Source organism: Abramis brama (assembly GCF_963993115.1).
Source record: "Abramis brama genome assembly, chromosome: 2".
NCBI classification, from domain to species: domain Eukaryota; kingdom Metazoa; phylum Chordata; class Actinopteri; order Cypriniformes; family Leuciscidae; genus Abramis; species Abramis brama.
In genome coordinates, this window is record NC_139964.1 from 8,650,970 (window position 1) to 8,671,001 (window position 20,032).

General features: G+C 35.6%; 1 pseudogene across 1 annotated transcript; it reads right to left on the minus strand.

Annotated features, from left to right (window-relative positions):
• Positions 1-3,087: 3,087 nt before the first annotated feature.
• LOC311077603 (NLR family CARD domain-containing protein 3-like) lies at positions 3,088-18,337 on the minus strand (annotated as a pseudogene). Its single transcript, XR_014609564.1, has 6 exons — positions 18,159-18,337; positions 11,172-13,022; positions 10,845-11,018; positions 10,579-10,752; positions 8,079-8,125; positions 3,088-4,696 (listed from the first exon to the last, which is right to left on the minus strand). The product of XR_014609564.1 is annotated as an NLR family CARD domain-containing protein 3-like (transcript).
• Between the last annotated feature and the right edge of the window lie 1,695 nt (positions 18,338-20,032).

Here is a 20,032-nt window from a genome sequence, read left to right on the forward strand (position 1 = left end):
CAGATCCAGGTGTCCATTCTTACTCTTAAGGGCTTTATTGACTGTTTCCCTCTGCAGACAATGAACTACATCCAAAAACTTGGATGTGTCGACATATTTCATTACATAAAGGTAAAACAAATAGAAAGCAGCAAGAAATTCCTGGATGCTCAGATGAATGAAACTGTAGACTTTCCTCTGATGAATCACAGATTCCTCCTTAAAGATCTCAGTGCAAATCCCAGAATACACTGAGGCGTCAGTGACGTCTATGCTGCTCTCTCTCAGGTCCTCCTCATAGAACATCACATTGCCCTTCATCAGCTGTTTGAAAGCCACTTCAGTTTCACAATCACTTCTCTGTTGGACTTCAGGAGTTTCTCTGGATCTTTCGCTTCATACTTCTGATTCCTCATGTTGACCTGAATCAGCAGGAAGTGGATGTATATTTCAGTCAGAGTTTGAGGGATTTCTGTACTCAGATCTTCTTTCATGAGCTTCTGAAGCATGATTGAAGATTGAAGATGATTGATGAAGAGATTGGCATGATTTTATTTCAGTTAGCCTAAAAGCTAGTTTGATTTGCATTGAGAGATGATCTTATGGAAAGTACCCCATGCCAATCTCTAGGTATGGTGAAGGCTATGTGATGATGTGGGGCTATTTTAATTCCAAAGGCCAAGGGAACTTTATCAGGATGCATAGTATCCTAAATTTTTTTTTTAAAAAATACTTAAAAATAAAAATCTGCCTGCCTCTATGGGAATTTAACATAGGGGTGTACTCACTTATGCACCATGTATTTTAAGGAAGAACATTTATTTATTTACGATACATTATTCATTCACAAAGAAAATTGGTGTCCTTAAAGGTTGGATTTTTCCTAATTTTTTAAATTAAGGCATTAAGTTCAATTTCCAAAATATGATTTTTTATTCCTCTTTTTAGTCAACTTTAGCATGGGTGTATTCACTTATGCATTGCACTGTATATATATATCTTCTAATAAAACTGGAGAGGAAATACTTGTTTAAGTCATTTCACAATCACCCCCACACCAGCAACTGAAAAATACGTTAAATCTGGCATGTTTCATATTTGCCAGAAGAGAGCCATAAAATAATGCCCCTCCCTCCACCACCTCCTGCTGCGCCACCACCGATTCCGGAACCCTTCAGGGTTGCCATCCATTTGCCAACATCGAACACAAACCAAACAAATGCCAGAAGAATCCAGAAAAGGCCCGGAAGATTTTGCTATCTGAAGCTAGTTAAACAAACTCCGAGATTCAGAGTAGGTTTAAAGTTGCCAAAATCAGACAAATCCAACATGGTTTCGATCAAGTTCAGCGGACTCGGTAAACGTTCTCTGTCAACTCATGTTTTATTATCCAGAGTTTGTGATTAACTCGAGAGCGTGTATGTGTCACGTGCAGTGAACAGCCAATCACACGGAACATGGAGCGTCAGTTTGATTCACTTAACTTCTCAAATAAAGATGAAAAATACAAAAAGGCAACTAAAACTTTGAATGTATGCTCATTTTTTGGTGTTTTTGTATAAATATTTTATAATTTTTATTATTATTATTTTATTACTATTATTTTATGTTTTGTGGGGAGAATATTTATTGATTTATTTTTTAATTGATACTTCCTTATTTTGTAATTTAATTTGGTTTATTTTCTTGTATTTATTTTTTTATTTTTCTCTTTCTTTTTCTGAATTCAAATGTGATGTAATACTTATCAGTCCCTGAACCTCTGGCTTTCTTCTCTGGTTTATGATTTCTCACTTTTGTATTTTATAAGTAAATGTTTAATAAAAAAAAAATAATAATAAAGATGAAAAATATCCTGAATTTAAACACTTCTGCTGCAGCGAGAGCTTGAGATGGCAGCTAAAAGAAAATATCTGACTATATCAATGCATGTGAATCAACTGAATATAAATAAGAGCTCAAAAGAATACACGTTCGATTAATCAGTTTAAAAGCTTAATATTAAAGCTTTTATATATATATATATATATATATATATATATATATATATATATATATATATATATATATATATATGTGTGTGTGTGTGTGTGTGCATTATACATAATAAATATAATAAACATGTTGGGTGTAATGCATTAATAAGGAATTGATTACTGTAATTTAATTACCTTTCCCTTGAAAAAGTAAAGTAAGGGATTACACTTACTCTTTTTTTATTTTTTTTATTTAATTACACTTCTGATGTAGTTGCATTAATACTGTATAGACTATTGAACAATTATATATAAAACAATAGTGGATATAACATATGTAGCTAATGTATGTGTTTAATGTAACCTAATGTAAGAAAACCAGTAACCCAGTGTTACATTGTGCAACTGTTACATTAGAAACATTTTCACCTGTTACTCTCACTGCTGCAACCTAATGAAGACAATCATATTCATCAATAACTGGAATTTATGTTCACTGGAAAAATAAAAGCTGTAATTGATTTGTTTTCACTCAAATAAAACATGCTAGCGCAAGAAAGTAAATTGTTTAGCTACAAAACAAAATCTAATATGATTTTCTCCAATATTTAAAAAAAAAAAAAATTAACTTTTATGCTTACATGCTTTAAAATATAAAGACTTCGCAAAAAAAAAAAAAAAAAAAAAAAAAAAAAAAAAAAAAAAAAAAAAAAAATATATATATATATATATATATATATATATATATATATATTAATAATAATAGTTGTGTTAGAGTGAGCCGAGATTATTTTACAACAGAACACAGGATACATAATTTCCCTGTGGCAGAAGATGATCTTATTTAAGTTATGCTAATAGCGATAATTTTAGCCATAGCAATAAGTGGTGATTTTTTTTGTTTTCCAAAAAAGAAAGACAATTTCTGAACTAACAGTTTGTGACAATCCAGCAGGATGAAACTTTGCATTTAATAAATAAAATATAAAACATCTCAATTACCTCAAATGGATTAATCTCTCCTGTCTAGCATAGAGTGTAAGAAGCATTATTCTGTGAGTTCATCATTACTGTGTGTGCCTTCACTAAATATTCTCAAGGCTTCAGTAATTAATTCATCTTAGTGTAACCAGTGGATCACGACACCAAGCGTGACTGATGTTGCTGGAGTTCACAAAACCAGTTAGATGAAACCACAACTTGTGCGTTGTGTAGATATTGAGTAACATTGGACACTCAAACATGGGGCAACAGGCTTTCATTCATCTGGATCTTTATTTTCACTTCTGGATAAACACACATGAATCGCTCTTAAATGTCCTGTCTCTCCCACGCAATCATGGTGCAAAAGAGTCCAAAAAGGCAAAAAACAAATGAAGCGAAAGAGATTGCTTTACACAAGAAAATTGTATAAAACAGAAAACATACTTGATACAAACAAACAAACAAGCATCCTCTATGGGTGAAACTCACTTACATGTTCTGTCTCGGGTAAATGTACCCTTGTAATCTTGTAATGTAATCTTATCACCATTAGATAAAAAAAAAAAAAAAAAAAAATGAATACAAAAAATAATAACACACTTAATTGAAATAACATTATAAACATGATTTAAGATGGATATATATAAGACTTGAGAACTCAAATGAACTCTACCTCTCCCATGAAATTATGGTACAAAAGGGAAGAATAAGAGCAAACTCTCAAACAAAAAAAATAAATAAGACATCATGACTCAATTAAAGGGAAAACCCTCACAAATAGACAGCTATACCAGGTATGCAGATATGAAGAATTTTGTGTTTGTCCTACTTAATATATTTAACAGTATAATTTGTATATCGGATACATTAGCAATATGACAGAAAGCCTGAATGATCCATCTCTAATTTGCACTTGTGGAAGTTACCTTGTTGTGGTAATTGTGACTTCATATCTTACAATGTGACTTTAAATCTCCAGAATTGCAACTATTTCTCATAACTGTAACTTTATATCTCACACTGCAAATTTATATTACAATATTACTTGTTTTTTGCAAAGCAACCTCATACATTGTGACTATAGCTCACAATTGCAGCTCTATTTCTGACAATTGTGACAATTTATTGATTTCACAATTGTGAGACAACTGCATAAAATCGTAATTACCTGTTCGTTTTTTTGCTCTGAGGTGGAAATGTGTCTCTGTGGTTTCTTGCAGGAGGTTGTTAAATCTGACACAGAGACACTGAAGATTTGGGATAAAGCCCAAATCCAGCATAGAGGGGTTCAGTGAATGTGGTGTTGAATGTGTATATGTGTGTGAGTGTGTGTGTGTCAGAGACGCTGTAGAAGGACAGAGTGCCGGCAGACCCGTCCAGATAGACACCAACTCTATTAGAGCGGGCTGAAGGGCCAGATACTTCAGTGCTTTCATTATTGAACCAGACTGTGTAATTCATATCAGAACAGTACATACTCCAGGACTTATCATTCAGTCCAAACCAACAGTCAGTCCCACGTTTCCTGTCGATTCCTTTATATGCCACTGCTACATGACCCGAGCCACTCCATTTAACCTCCCAGTACCAGCGTCCAGTCAGACTCTCTTTACACAGAACATGCTCCTGGTGCTCAAATCTGTCTGGATGATCAGGATACGGCTGCTGCTCTTTCACACATGTTGCCTCTCTGTTGTTCTCAGACAGAATGACTTGAGAGTGTGCTGTGTTTATATCCAGTGTGAGATCACAGGCATCTGAACACAACAAGAGAGATCAGCACATCTTTGACATTGTTAAATATGCACAGGTGTGTGTGTGTGTGTGTGTGTGTGTGTGTGTGTGTGTGTGTGTGTTTGTATGTATGTGTGTGTGTGTACTCGGTAAACCCTACATTATGATGACCAAATGTCTCCACAGTGTAGATAATAACTGTAATTTTTGACATTTTCTGGTCCCCATGAGGAAAACAGCTTGTAACTTTAGGGGTAAGGTTAGTGTAAGGGATAGAATATACAAAGTTCTATCATGAAACTCTAGATGGCGCAGACTGATAGGTCTTTAACTCAATCTGCTTGTAATCACACCATTCTCTGTAGGGCACAGCTGATTGGTCCCTGCTGTATCAGTAGCCAATGAGCTCGCTGCTCAACCTTCAAATACTTGGTCAGCATTTGCTGTAGCTTTCAGAAACCCCCCACCTTCCCCAGCTCCACCTGTGTAGATCTGCTATGGTTTATTTCATGTTTGCTGTATTGTACAGCACCAGCTTGTCTACTTGCTCACAGCAGTGTGTTGTGCATGTATTGGCAATAGCAAGTCTCTGTGCATGCTCTACAGCAGAAGCAGTGTAGCAGATCTATTCCGCTAAGGCCAAACATATTAACATTGTCATATCCATTACCATACCAAACACTCTGTCATGACAGAAATACAGTTGTTACAGTATGAACATCACTACACCTATGTCATTTCCTCATAATGAAAGGAATACCAGTGTGTAGGGCTGGGCATTGACACAAATTTCAAGATTTTATTTAAATTCACAAGCTTGCAATTTGATTTGATTTCAATTCGATACAATTTGATTCTAAATCAATTAATTAAATCAATTAATCATACATTAAATAGCTACTGAAGAACAGGATAAGTAGAAATGCAATGAATATAAATTATAGTGCATATATTAGGTTCATATTTCTAGCTGACTAGCTAGTTTTTGGACATTGAATCGCTTTTCTGTGGTAAATGTAACATAACGTGACACTGTATACAAGCTGTTTTATTGCCATCTTTCCATAGTTGAAATACTGATTGAGCGATTACACGGAATGCGGTAATTTGCATCTTTCAATATATCTTCTGATGTTTATTCATGTTTATTATATGCTTTCACTAGCAATAATGGGGAAGAGATTAGGGCTGGGTATCGATTCAGATGTTACAATTCGATTCGATTTCGATTCGCAAGCTCTCAAATCGATTCGATTTCGATTCTCGATTCGATTTTCGATTTCGATTCTCGATTCGATTTTTCGATTTCGATTCTGAATTAGATTTCGATTCGACTCAATGAATATTTAATACAAATCCTATATTTATTAAAAAAAGAAAAAGAAAAGAAAAGAAAAGTGAACATAAGTTTTCAAGTGTTTAATTAATAAAAAGAAATTAAGAGCCACAAACCTGTATATTAAACTCTTTTTATTTTAGGTACACTTGGGTATTAAAACAGAACCCAACTCTATATTTCAAATGCATACAATGAATAGACAGGATTTTGATGCAAGATGAAAAATTGATGCTGAAAATTGGACAAGTCAGAACAGTCGCATGTCTTGATCAAACAGGTTAACAATCCTCACATAAACCCATATAAAAACATTGCATATAATTTTTATCTGTGCCCTTCCTGTCTAACAGCTAGGCCATATACATAAATTGAATAAAGTTATCAAACAGTCTGTGCTGCATTAATTATAAATTATATATAGACTAATCAAAGTTAAAAAAGTTCTTTAGTCAAGAGCAGTGAGTGTTTTTCTCTGTTCCCTTTGTTATTTGATTAACTTTAACGACAGAGATAATTAGTGGCTACTGTGTACTGTCCCTTTAAGACCAGCCGCTGTTGACAGAGACGCGGATCTCACACGCGCCTCATTCTCTCACGAGTCATAACTCTTCACGTTCATCATAAGACTGCTCTTATGTTATGAAAATACTCAACAAAAAGACATTTTGGCATTATTGTGTGTTTTATTGTTCGTTCAAGCGCGAAAGATAACTCTATTCTGGGCTGTCTTGTGCGCACGCACGATATCATCGCAAGTTTTTCTGTGTCACAGTCAGGACATTCACAGGCAGCGAGATCTATTTTGTCTTGTCGCGTATGAATGGTTTAAAAGCATTTGCATGAATAAGAGCGGGATCATGTAACACTAGCCAAAGGATGACAAAAAATTAACAGATGCTGCATTGCGTTAAAAGCCCAGATTTGTTTATTTCATACAAAATCGCAGCATTTTGCTCATATAGCCTAATTGCGTATAGGCTTGACATCGCGATTGCGATATGATTAAACGTGCAGCACTAATTGAGGTTATTTTATGATTTAGATAAAACTAACATAAAATCTCACAGCATTAGCTATAAAATTGAGTTTGCAAGCCTATATGAACAGTGGGTAATAGATAAATAAAGATGGAAAAAAATCGATTCTTGGCGTTTGAGAATCGATTTTGAATCGACCACATTTTAAAAAACGATTAATCGAAAAATCGATTTTTTTGCCCAGCCCTAGAAGAGATGATCATTTCACGTGCGCTTCGCCTGAACTGAAGGTGCTATGTGATCTGACGCGCCACATTAAAGAGCGCCGAAACAGTATTTATTGTTTTGAATTTCGTAATAAAAATGACAGAATTTGAAAGCAGAGATGTTGTTTCATTAAAGAAGTTACACAGCAAAAAGCTACAACGTTTTGTTCATTCACCAACTGAAAACAGCAGAAGAGCTATTCAAACAGGACTAGTTTTCTAAACGGCGTTTGAGTAACAATTCTTATCACTCGATGTCTGTGATTTCATGTACTGATTTAGACGGGACTAACATCTATATGTATATTACAGAGGTGGGACTGTGTGTTTTCTAGATGTGGCCGTTACAAAGGTCATGTCCTGTGCGTGCATCACGTATATGTCTTTTAAATTATTAATTATTTATATGATATTAATTTATTATAAAAAATGTAAGTAAACTTTAATGAGTTTTATAGCAGTGGCTGTTTAAATTAATAATTGAGCAGAGAAATCTAGACAAGTATCTTACTCTTACTTAACACTGGTATTAAATGGCCAGTCTAAAACACTAGGTCATTTGCACTGGGATTTTCACAATTTCACGTCTGTGAAACAAATTCACTAACAACCCTATTAAAACTATTCCTGTTCGAATAGGGCTAATGACTGAGAGATTATTGGGATATAAGAATTGGTCCTTCAAAATGACAATCGATTTAAATTGAGGAATTTATATTTTTTACCCAACCAGTGTGTGTGTGTGTGTGTGTGTGTGTGTGTGTGTGTGTGTGTGTGTGTGTGTGTGTGTGTGTGTGTGTGTGTGAGTGTGTGTAGGACCTACATTTTGCCAGTCCTGATGTGATCCTGAAATATCCACCATGGTCCAAACTATACAGAGACAAAAACATACACAAAACAAACAAACAAAAATTACATATGTGGGAAGATTCATAAAATTGCAAATAAAATTAGAGTTTTGTGGCTTTTAATATAAGTTTACATATGAGTTTATTTATATAATTTACTCTCCCTCATGTCATTCCAAACCCATCAGACAAATTAAGATATTGTTAATTAAACCTGAGAGATTGCTGTCCCTAAATATAATACAAATGAATCAAGCAGTTTAATCCAAATTGTCACATCCTCCAGCTGGAGTGCATATGAGCTCTTCCAGAGGACACTCATTTTGTCTCTGTGTCACTATTAAGGACTACATTCCCCACGATCATTTGCCTGGACTCATTATGTCTTCATTCAGTACACTTATGTATTGTTACCTTGTTTGCACTGGCTTATGGTGCCTTCCTGTGCATTATTTGTGTAGTTATGCTAGAATGTTACCACTGTGTAGTGATGGGAAGCCAAGGCTTTCTGAAGCATTTGAGGCTTTCATCAAATTGTGCCGAAAACGGTTTATTACTTGAAGCTTTTAACACAATGCGCATTAGTGTCATCTGGTGGTCAGACTTGTCTTCTCCAACATATCTAACTTATCACCGCAGAGCAGAAAAAGTATGTGACCAAACAAAGCTTCGGAAGTCCGTGACATATAAGTGTGGGATCAATACAGTTCTATCTAATCTCATAGAAATTAATGAGACCACAACTCCTGTCATGTGTAGCCTGGTCAATGGATTAACATATTGATCAATAATATAAAATATACAAGTAGGCTATGTGATCATAATTATATTAATTGAAAAAATATTTTGGGTGTTCTGCTTTAAAAAAAAAAAAAAAAAAATATATATATATATATATATATATATATATATATATATATATATATATATATATATATATATATATATATATATAAAATCTAAATTATGTTATAGGGAAGTGCAGGTTTAAATCCTTTAAATAACGCCTCCTCCATAATCATTTCACTTTTTATGCATCAGATGAGGTTGCGATTCTCATGTTTTTAATGTTTTTAATATTTGTCAAATATTGTTTTTTTAAGTTCAATAAATGTTCCTTTTTTAAATTGAGACTTGTAACATTTGTTATAATCATTGTGTCATTTTTATTATGTAAATTGAGTGAGCAAAAGCAGTATCGGCTCCAAATATCGGCCCAAGAAAATCGGCAACCCGTATCGGTCATCGGCTAAGGCTGATGAAAAAAAATCGGTATCGGCATCGGCACTAAAAAATCCATATCGGTCGATCCCTATTTGCAACCTTGCTTGCTTTTGACAACTCTTTGGACTACCTTCAACTAAGACTGCATTTGGTTCTTCAGCCAAGTCTCAGGAGTGTTTTTAACACGGTACAAACTACTTCTAAAGGAAGCTCAAACTACAGGACTGTAAAACTACCTGAATTACTGTGGTGCTCTCACTACAGAACAAAGTTCCTTGCCATCTGTCTTCTTGTCATAGCAGTGCTCATACACAACACAGCTGAGGTGCATAAACCTCAAGTCCTTTGGTCAAGCTTTTGTTGGCTGGCAGCCAGAGGCTCGTATACCTTTTGTCTTTGACAAAATCTTTCTGCAAAAGCAAATCCAAATCATTTGGATCCATCACATTTTTGCTCACCCCCAGAAAGTGGCAATTTTAACATGCTATAAAAATGATTTGTAAGGCATTTTGAGCTAAAACTTCATATACACTCTCCGGAGACATCAAGCTTATTTTACATATCTTAAAAATTTGTATAATAGGTCCCTTTTAAGCTGTACTGGGTTTAAGAGCTACAGTAATTTTAGCATTAAATGCTATGTGAATTCCTTCAAGACAAAAAATATATTAGTCCTAATATTAGGAGCAACATATCCCTAATTTTTAAGAGTTGCTTAAGAGAAACAATTAGCCTTAAGATTGTTTTGTGAATACAGCCCCTGATTTTGTATCTGTGTCACGTGAACCACTGCAGCACACACCAGTGTGCTCCAGACCCAAAGACAGGTTACACAGAGTGAATCATATGTGCAGGTCAGCACAGACAACAAAACATTGCAATCAAACATTGCAAAAAAGACCACAACAAAAGTTTTAATAAGTGCTGCAAATTGTTATAGCAAGGTGTTACCCTTTAACACTAGGCTCTCTGGAATCCTAGTAGGAATTTAAAAATATATGGGTTGTAATAATTTGTTTTTTCTTAAAGCTAATTTAGTATTAAAGTAACAGTCCTCTATGCTTACACCCTCACAATTTGATATAAAAAATGTTTTCTCTTATGTGAGATTTGTGGATTCTGCTGTATTACATCAGATAAAGTCAGTTAAAAATGATGACCATAAAAATATTATTTCTTAACAAAAGATCCCTCTTTGGTGACCCCTAATTACATTTAGGCACACATATGAGACGCAACGTCTAAACATACTTGAGAAACTGCAGAGAGCAGTTTGGATCCTCCAGTTTGTCGTTGAGCTGCTGGACTCCTGATTCTCCTGGGTGATTGTAGCTCATATCCAGCTCTCTCAGGTGTGAGGGGTTTGAACTCAGAGCTGAAGACACATAACCACAGCCTTCCTCTGTCACCATACAGCCAGACAACCTACAGACACACACACAGTCAGATCATCAACAAACACACATCAACATTATGACCGGCTGACTGTAGATTATCCCTTAGATGCTCTAACACACCTCAGTATCTCCAGCTGACAGTTTGCACTCTTTAGTCCATCAGAGAGCAGTTTCACTCCTGAATCCTGCAGGTCATTGTTACTCAGATCCAGCTCTCTGAGGGCGGAGTTTGAGGATTTTAGAGCTGATGATATAATTTCAAAGGACTGACCAGTGAGATTACAGCCAGCAAGACTGAAAAAAGATTCAAACAAATTCAAACAAAATTAAATTCTTAACCTTATTCTTCAACTGTATTTCAATTATATCATTATTTATTTGTATAATACATTTAAATGAAATGGTTAAGACACAATTTAATATATTAGGACAAAATTAAACACGCACAGAGCTTTTTTGCAGTTGATCACAGCTGGTATCAGTCTTCTTCTACCCTCATCTGATGTGTTGTATTTCTTGAGGTTCAGCTCATCCAGCACCTCCTCTGACATCTGAAGCATGTAGGCGATTGTTGAGCACTGAGCAGGAGAGAGTTTCTTCTCTGATTTCACAAACTCCTGAATCTCTCTGGACAGAGTCTGATCTTTGACTTCCAGCAGACAGAGGAACAGATTGATGGATCTTTCAGCGGAGAGTGCATGTCCATCTTTGATCTTCTCTTTAATGTACTGTGTGGTTCTCCTGATGCTCTCTGAGCTGCTCTCTGTGTGTGTCAGTAGATCCTGTAAGAGTCTCTGATTGGACTCCAGTGAGACGCCCAGCAGGAACCGCAGGAACAGATCCAGCTGTCCGTTCTCACTCTCAAGGGCTTTATTGACTATTTCCCTCTGCAGATTATGTACTACATCAAAAAACTGCAATGTGTCAACATTTTTGATTACATTATGGTAAAACAAATAGAAAGCAGCAAGAAACTCCTGGACGCTCAGATGAATGAAGCTGTAGACTTTCCTTTGATGAATCACAGATTCCTCCTTAAAGATCTCAGTGCAAATCCCAGAATACACTGAGGCGTCAGTGACGTCTATGCTGCTCTCTCTCAGGTCCTCCTCATAGAACATCACATTGCCCTTCATCAGCTGTTTGAAAGCCACTTCAGCAAGTTTCACAATCACTTCTCTGTTGGACTTCAGGAGTTTCTCTGGATCTTTCTCTTCATACTTCTGATTCCTCATGTTGATCTGAATCAGCAGGAAGTGGATGTACATTTCAGTCAGAGTTTGAGGGATTTCTGCACTCAGATCTTCTTCCAGGAGCTTCTGAAGCACAGTGGACGAGATCCAGCAGAAGACGGGTATGTGGCACATGATGTGGAGGCTTCTTGCTCTTCTGATGTGTGAGATGATTCTTCTGGCTTAATGCTCATCACTGATTCTCTTCCTGAAATATTCCTCCTTCTGAGGCTCATTAAATCCCTGAATCTCTGTCACACAGCTGATGTATTTGGAAGGGATCTGATTGGCTGCTGCTGGTCTGGAAGTGATCCAGATGAGAGCAGAGGGAAACAGCTCTCCTTTAATGAGGTTTGACATCAACTCACCCACTGATGAAGTCTCAGTCACATCAGAAACTTTCTGAGTGTCTGAAAACCTCAGTGTGATTCTGCTTTCATCCAGCCCATCAAAGATGAACACAGCTTTACACTCCTCATAAATCTTCGAGTCCAGATCTTGAAGTTCAGGATGAAAGTCCAGCAGAAGTTTGTGAAGACTGTACTGATGACCTCCTGTCAAGTTCAACTCTCTAAATGGAAGCACAAACATGAAATCTACATCCTGATTGGCTTTTCCCTCGGCCCAGTCCAGAATGAACTTCTGCACAGAGACGGTTTTCCCGATTCCAGCGATGCCTTTAGTAAGAACAGTCTTGATGTGGACTTTCTTCTCACATCCTAGTACAGGTGAGGCTTTAAATATGTCATTGCAGTCAATTGGAGTGTCTTGTGAGTGTTGTGTTCTGGCTGTTTTCTCCATCTGTAAAATCTCATGTTCTTTATTCGCTCCTTCTCTCTCTCCCTTTATGATGTAGAGCTGTGTGTAGATCCTGTTCAGGAGGGTTTCATCACCCTGTAATTTCATTCCCTCAAATAATTTCTCAAACTTGATCTTCATGCTGGTTTTGTGATGGTCTTTCACTCTCTGCAGGTCTCTAGTCTCCAGTGTGTGTGTCTGCAGGGCTGCTCCAGTTGTGACCTGCATAATATGGGTCTGATATTGGGATGTAGAGGACGGCACAGATCTGATCACAACATACAAAAAACACAACATCAACTAAATTAACATGTTAAAAAGTTTTAGCACACAGTTTACAGGTTGATAAATAAGTAAATTCTCCAGTGTTAAATTAACACCGACCGGTGTTCATATGGGAACCACCAGCAGGGTGTTAAAAGTAACACTGAAGCAGTGTTGAGTTAATTAGACAATTAAGTGATTAATTGAGTGATGTTTGTTCGATTATTGAAGACACCTGATGATAACAAGCAGAATCACTGAAGAAAGGAGAAAAAAAAGAACTACAACTGGCATACAGACACAGCCTTAGATGAAATCAACTGAGAAGACATGAAATCTCTGTTATTACAAACCAGTTTGACCTTATTTTTGTCAATCATCTACAGAAGATCTTTTTAAGAATTAACAGAGATTTAAATGTTGATGTTATATTGAAAATGTTTGGTCACCATTATGGTGATAAGTGATTCCTTTAGTTGTGCAGTTTGACTCTTTAAATTTTTGTATGTTAATTGTTGTCTTTGTAACAGTGTTTACCAAAACACATAATTTGTTGCAAAAGAAACCACAAACAAAGATTATCAAGTGATATACATTTCATCATCATATAGAAAAATGTTTCACAAATGTCATCACTGACCAAAAGAAGTCACTTGTTATTAATAGATTTTTACCACCAATATTTTTTTTTGCCAAAGATCAAAGATTCTGAATTTTAATTTCTAATTACATTGCGAGAAAACTTCAAGAATCATCTTCTGAATCTCAACAATGGTGACATGCTTAATGCTGCATTGCATTCTGGCAGCCATTTGTTGTATAATATGGTGGCTCCCAGCATGCATTGCTGCAAAAAGCATGTCACCATTGTTGAGATTAATATGCAAATTCTTGATGTCTGTGTGTGTCAAAAATAATTTAACCCACAATGTTTTTAAAATCACAATTCATAATGTCAGATCGGTGGTAATAAATTATCATTGGTGAAAATAATTTATTAATTACAAATAACTATTTTTGGTCAGTGATGAGATTAGTGAATCATTCTACTTCATGATGGTTCAAACTATATCACCTGATCATTTTTGTTTCTGGCTTCCTATGTAAAAAATTATGTATTTTGGTAAAAACTGTTACAAAGACCACAAGTTCACATAAAAACACCAAGAGTCAAACTGACCAACTAAAGGAAACACAGATCACCATAATGGTAACTTTACAAAACCTATAATTTTCAATAAACTGGTTTCATATTGTTTTGATTATGTAATTCAAATCACCATCCTCAAAGTAGTCCATGTGACATCAGTGGGTTAGTTAGAATGTTTTGAAGCATCGAAAAAATACATTTTGGTCCAAAAATAAAAAAAACTACGACTTTATTCAGCATTGTATTCTCTTCTGGGTCTGTTGTCAATCCTGGTTCACGACCCCGCAGTGATGCTGCTGACGTAAGACACTGCTGACGTGTTATCTGGTGCGCCTGAGCTTCGTTTACAGTCTTCGTTTACAGACGCACGCTGTAAACAAAACAATCTTTGCAAACATATCTAAGGATTTCGAAACAGAGGAACAATGTAGAATAACTTGAATACAGCGTGCGTCTCCCTCAGACTGTAAACGAAGCTCAGGCGCACCAGATAACACGTCAGCAGCATCTTACGTCAGCAGCGTCACTGCAGAGTCATGAACCCGGATTGACAACAGACCCAGAAGAGAATACAATGCTGAATAAAGTCGTAGTTTTTGTTATTTTTGGACCAAAATGTATTTCCGATGCTTCAAAACATTCTAACTAACCCACTGATGTCACATGGACTACTTTGATGATGTTTTATTGCCTTTCTGGACATGGACAGTATACCGTACATACATTTTCAATGGAGAGACAGAAAGCTCTCGGCAGAGGTGGAAAGTCCAGGGGTCAGAAAGTAAAAGTCCTGCCATATATTTATTCCACCCATGAACTCACACAGCAAAAACTCCAGTTTTAAATGAACTCTCCTGGGAGTTTGTTTGGCTCCAGACTCAAGAGTGTTAAAGTTAATTAGATAATTAAGTGATTGATTGAGTGATGATTGACCATTATTGAAGACACCTGATGTTAACAAGCAGAATCACTGAAGGAGAAAAATCACAATTTTAGTTACCATTATGGATATCGGTGTTTGATTTAGTTGGGCAGTTGACCTTTAAATGTTTAACTTTAGATTTTGTTTGGCTGCTGTATCTGTTTTATAACAGCCAGATGAACAAAGAGAAAAGGTGAACAGGTGTTGGTTATATTTTAACATAATCATCATTTAACCTGAATCACTGAACTCATTTAGAGTCTAATCTCTGACTTAAATGTATATTGGTCATTACAGCATCACAGTGATTCTACAGAATAATATCCAGATTTGTCATTATAATCCAAATGATTTCTTAAAAGTTGTTCTGATATTAAAAAAAAAAAAATCTTTCTTTAAGGCGCACACAGACATCAAGAATCAGTGTATGAATCTCAACAATGGTGACAAAAAGAATATTCAATTAGGGAAAGGAAATTAGTAAGACAATTCAGATCATAATTTATTCATACACAGCAAAATCCCCAGAGTTAAATTAACTCTGTTCAGAGAACATTTGGTCCCTCTCTAAAGAGAGTTAAAATAACTCTGAATCAGAGTTAAAGTTAATGAGATACTTAAGTGATTAATTAAGTGATGATTGGGCATTAATGATGAACACCTGCTGTTAACAAGTTCTCAGCAGAGGAGGATTCAACAACTCCATAAACAGCATTGCCAGCTTCACTTATTACTAACCAGGGGTGCGTTTCCCGAAAGCATCGTTGGCCAACTATGGTCGCAAGTTCATCGCAATGTCCATTGAACTCTATTGGTAACGACGAACTTGCGACCATAGTTGGCCAACGATGCTTTCGGGAAACGCACCCCAGACTGACTTTATTTCTGTCAGACGTCTACAGAAGGTCTTATTGAGAATCAACAGAGGTTTAGATGTTGACGATTTATTGAAAATGTATGATCACCATTATAGTGATGAGTGTTTTCTTCAGTTGGGCAGTTGGACTCTTCTTGCAAGTTTGTGGGTTTTGTAACAGCTTTTACCAAAACACGTAATTTGTTACAAAGAAAGCCAAAAAAAAGATGATCGGGTGATATAGTGTTTAACAGCAGATAGTAAAAAAAATGCACTTATATCATCACTGTCCAAAAGTGGTCATTTGATGTTAATAGATTATATTCACTAACAATACTCTCTTGCCACAGATTGGACATTTTGATTTTTTAAAATACATAATGGGGGATTTATTTTTTATTTTTTTAAACAAAGACATCAATAATCAGCTTATGAATCTCAACAATGGTGACATGCTTCATGCTGCAATGCATGCTGGGAGCCACAATAGTATAAAACTCATGGCTCCCAGGATGCATTGCGGCATGAAACACGTCACCATTGTTGAGATTCATATGCTGATTCTTGATATCTGTGTCGTAGAAAAAAAAAATTCCCCTATTATGTATTTAAAAAATTCAAAATGTCCAATCTGTGGCAAGAGAGTATTGTTAGTGAATATAATCTATTAACATCAAATGACCACTTTTGGACAGTGATGATATAAGTGCATCATTCTACTTTTTGTTGTTGAAAACTAGATCACCTGAACATCTTTGCATCTGGCATTCTTTGCAACAAATTACATGTTTTGGTAAAAGCTGTTATAAAAACCACAAACACTCAAAAAAATAAGATAGAGTCAAACTGCCCAACTAAAGGAAACACTCATCACGATAATGGTGATCATACATTTTCAATAAATCGTCAACAGCTAAACCTTAATTCTCAATACGAACTTCTGTAAACGTATGACAGAAATAAAGTCAGTCTGGTTAGTAATAAGTGAAGCTGGTAATGCTGTTTGTGGAGTTGTTTAATCCTCCTCTGCTGAGAACTTGTTAACAGCAGGTGTTCATCATTAATGCCTAATCATCACTTAATTAATCACTTAAGTATCTCATTAACTTTAACTCTGATTCAGAGTTATTTTAACTCTCTGTAGAGAGGGACCAAATGTTCTCTGAACAGAGTTAATTTAACTCTGGGGATTTTGCTGTGTACCGCAATGCATGATGGGAGCCATGAATGAGTTTTGATTGGTGGTACCCAGAATGCACTGCAACATGCTTTATTATTGTCACCATTGTTGAGAATCACAGGCTGATTCTTGGTGTCAGTGTGTCCAAAAAAAAAAAAAAAAAACTTTTCAAAGTGTTTTGATCAGGACAACTTTAAAGAAATCTTTTGGATTATTTTGAAAATGCTGATTATATTGATAAGAGTATACTGTAGAATCATAGACTGCTGTAATCAGCAAGGTAAACCTAACTCTCTGAATGAGCTTTGTGATTCAAGTCAAAAGATGATTATGTCGAAACACAACCAAAATGACCTGATCAGCTTTTCTCTTTGTTCATCTGAGAGTTATAATACTGATAGAACAGCCAAACAAAATCTAACGGTATTAGTTTAAGGTTCAAGAGCCCAACTAAAGCCAACACTGATCACCATAATGGTAACTTAAAAAAAGAGATTTTCTCCTTTGGTGATTCTGCTTGTTAACATCAGGTGTCTTCAATAATGCTCAATCATCACTCAATCAATCACTTAATTATCTCATTAACTTTAACACTCTTGAGTCTGGAGCCAAATAAACTCCCAGGAGAGTTCATTTAAACTGGAGTTTTTGCTGTGTGAGTTCATGGGTGGAATAAATATATGGCAGGACTTTTACTTTCTGACCCCTGGACTTTCCACCTCTGGCTCTCGGACTAAATCTAAAATATCTTAAACTGTGTTCCGAACATGAACGGAGGTCTTACGGGCTTGGAACGACATGAGGGTGAGTCATTAATGACATAATTTTCATTTTTGGGTGAACTAACCCTTTAAGGCAATAAGGTGTTCTGTGAAGCTGCTTTAAAACTATATTCATCTTGATCAAATTTTGGACCCATCTACTGTTTGTCTATCAATCTGTTGTCCCAACATGTAGTACTGGGTAGCTTGAATGCATGGTAAATTGTTTTGAAAGCATTTATCAAATACATTCATGGGTATCGTACTGTACCTGAGGTCAGAGGTGAAAGTAACAGGGTTGCGCATGGACTGATCACTCTTCATTGACACACAGCTGGGTCCTGCACCACACTCTTCTTTCTCCTTTCCGTCCTCCTCTCTCTCCTCACAGTAATGCATTTTGGAGTTGTGTTTCCCTTCTCTTTGTCTTGATTTAAGGCCTTAATCTGTTAAATATCATCAAAAGGACAATAAAAACAAATTTACAGTAACATTGGCAATCAAGTTTCATCTCTCAGATTCATGTATTTAAACAGTAACTTTTAAGCTCCATTGCTCTTCAAAATTTGTAACACTCAGTCTTACACTTCTAGTTCTGAGTTCAAACACCTCCTGCTTGCAGATGGCAAACTAATATCTGATTATGACCCTAAACACTTTGTGCTTGCATCATATTTTGTCCTGCACTGGCACTTCAGTGTGTTTCTCAATCAGAAGGCTATATTTTAGTAAAGCCGTCTCAGTTTGAAGGATACTTGGAAGCAGCTTTCATTTTGCATCCATCATTCAGTCTGTTTTAAAGGATGCATCAAGTGTATCCTTCATGTCCTCCAATCACCCACAATCCTTTACACAGAGTTCAATTTACAAAAAAGAATTAGCGGAAAATTACATCTGAGTTCATTATGACAAAAAATATTTTCAAAGATGAAGGCATCATTAGGATATGCCAAAAAAAAAAAAGTCCTTAGATGAGGGCATTGTTTTGTTTTATTTTAAATTACATAATGCTAAACTTTCCAAGATGCAAATTACTTTCACTTTCAAATTATTCACTGTACTGTATTAACAGAAAGACAATAATAATCTAGACAATAAAATAATATTAACAATAATATTAAGATTTTTATTACGTATTTTTCCAAAAGTAATTTAAAATACTATTTTTGCACCGACACTGTTTTAGCACATGCCACCAGAGGTGGAGAATCCAGGGGTCAGAAAGTAAAAGTCCTGCCATATATTTATTCCACCCATGAACTCACACAGCAAAAACTCCAGTGTTAAATGAACTCTCCTGTGAGTTTATTTGGCTCCAGACTCAAGAGTGTTAAAGTTAATGAGATAATTAAGTGATTGTTTGAGTGATGATTGAGCATTATTGAAAACACCTGATGTTAACAAGCAGAATCACTGAAGGAGAAAATCTCTTTTTAAGTTACCATTATGGTGATCAGTGTTGGCTTTAGTTGGGCTCTTGACCCTTAAACTAATAACTTTAGATTTTGTTTGGCTGTTGTATCTAGGTTACAACTCTCAGATGAACAAAGAGAAACATTGATCAGGTGGTGTTGGTTATGTTTTGACATAATCATAATTTGACCTGAATCACAAAACTCATTTAGAGAGTTAAGTTTACCTTGTTGATTATAGCTGCCTGTGATTCTAATGTTATCATTTTCAATGTAATCAGAAAGATTTTTTGAAAGTTGTTCTGATCAAAAGACTTTGAAAAAATATATTATTTGGACACACAGACATCAAGAATCAGCCTGTGATTCTCAACAATGGTGACAATAATAAAGCATGTTGCAGTGCATTCTGGGTGCCACCAATCAAAACACATCCATGGCTCCCATCATGCATTGCGGTATGAATAAATTATGATCTGAATTGTCTTGTTTTCCTAATTGAATATTCTTTTTGTCTCCATTGTTGAGATTCATACACTGAATCTTGATGTCTGTGTGCGCCTTAAAGAAAGATTTTCTTTTTCTTTATCAGAACAACTTTTAAGAAATAATTTGAATTAGATTGAAAAATCTATATCTTATTCTGTAGAATCACTGTGATGTTGTAATGACCAATATACATTTAAGTCAGAGATTAGGCTCTAAATGAGTTTTGTGATTCAGGTCAAATTAT